Consider the following 2,088-nt stretch of genomic DNA (forward strand, 5'->3'; position numbering starts at 1 on the left):
TAAGAAATATAAGTAAAAGCCATTTATCTCGACAATTGGCAAAAAGAAGAACTAATATATATATATATATATATATAATTTCTTTTTTTTAAATCTGACAATATGGTAGTGTAAGGATGTATGGCTGTTTTTATATTAATTACTGAAAAGATGAAGGACAGGTTTGGACCTATTAGATTTTTGCCTACTTATACAATATTAAAAAACTCATTTGCTAATTTCAGAGAAAAGTAGGCAGAAGGATTTGGATTTCTTCCCCAAATCTCCACCTGATTATACAACGTGAAAGAATACAATTATTAATTCCTGAAGAAATGATAAGAGGTCTGGACCCCATTTACCCCTTCTCCTATGTCTGTGCCTGCTTCTACAAAAATAAAGAATATAGTTCTTAATCTGTGGAAAAAGTGGATGGGGGCCTGAACCCATCTCCTAGATCTGTATATGTTTACACAACATTAAAAAGTACAGCTATATGTTACAAGCATAAGACAATGAAAAAAGTAGGTAAGTTTACACTTTGTTAAATACTTAAGAGGGTTTGTAGTGGGTGCTGCCTACTAGTCAACAGTTGAAAGGCAATGGCAGGTTGCCTTTGTAGCTTTGCAATGGGCATCGAACCCTGTTTGAAACCAATAGCCATTCCCCACCCCCATTATATATTTTTATGCTTAAAAACAAACAAACATAATGACAATTCTTGGATAGTTGGAATAATCAAAAACAGTAAATAATTGTAAAACCTAATTTTAATTGATTATTTTTGTGACAGTCGAAGTAATCATAATTTTGATTAATCAGTTGTTGCAATAATTGAAAATGGTATCATCAGAAATACTCATTTCAATTACTTGGTTATTTTCATGATATTAATCAGTTAATCATAATTATGATTAATTGATTAGTTTATGAAACACTAATTAAACTGTGCATAGGTAATCAATTATATTGATTGATCAACTAAATAGTCCAGCTATAATCCTCATTAATTTTTTCACATTTTTATGAGTTACCTTTTATTATCATTTTGTTACATACTTATTAAAATCCAGGCTTAAATGATTGTGCATGATAATATATTGTTATGTCTCTGTTCGTTAGTTAATTTTCCGTAAATTCGTTCCGACAAAACTTTAGCGACACAAGTCCTTTCTTAAATAAAACTGGTTTATATTTTCCGAATACAACTTTACGATACACTTAATTTCAACAGTCGCTCTATAACAACACTATAACTCACGTCTCACGTAGCCAACATTATTTTATCCGCATACATTTAATTACTCATTACCTCCTCGTCGCTTCGTGGCTGGTCTTATATATACAAAACTACACTATATCTGGAAAGATCACGAGATTTAAGGAAAAGACGTGAAAGTTCGAGAATGATGTGGCATGATACTAGTCACGTGACCTCGATGTCGTAACAATATTATATGTAATATTTCTGTCAAAATAATGGTATATCTATGTAGATCTAAGTTTAATTGATGACAGCCAGGTATATTACATGACCCATTTCTATGAAAATTATTGTATACTTTATTAGGTCCATATTTGATCTGTGGTTAACATACCAATAATATTAGTAGTTACCTAATTAGATCGAGAGTTATACTGTCTTAGTTTGAGGTATCCCTTGTGTCTTACTTGTAAAAGCAGTGTGTATCAATTTAATTACAAAATTATACTGTGGCTGCCTAAAATTTTAATAGTGAAAAAAAAAAGAGAGAACAGGAACAACTGTTTAAATCCGGGATTAAATTGTTGAAACGATTAAAAAAAAAGTTTAACTTCAAAGCAGAACTTAAACTCTAAATTTGAGGTATTCCTTGTATCTTATTTGTAAAAGCAGTGGTGTATCATCAGATCTAATTATATGCACAAAGTAGTGCATCTTCCGTTTGCTATATATATCCAACAGTTCTTTTTTTATCTTTGCACATTCCAATATTTCCTCATTAGTTTTCTTTGTAGATAGCTGATCTTCATCATTCATCTATAACATCACATTTTTAATGCTTCCAACTGTCATTTCAGCAAACAGAGTCCACGTTTTTACCCTGTTGAGTAAGACTGATCATATGA

Source organism: Limulus polyphemus, unplaced genomic scaffold, assembly GCF_000517525.1.
Source record: "Limulus polyphemus unplaced genomic scaffold, Limulus_polyphemus-2.1.2 Scaffold521, whole genome shotgun sequence".
NCBI classification, from domain to species: Eukaryota; Metazoa; Arthropoda; class Merostomata; order Xiphosura; family Limulidae; genus Limulus; species Limulus polyphemus.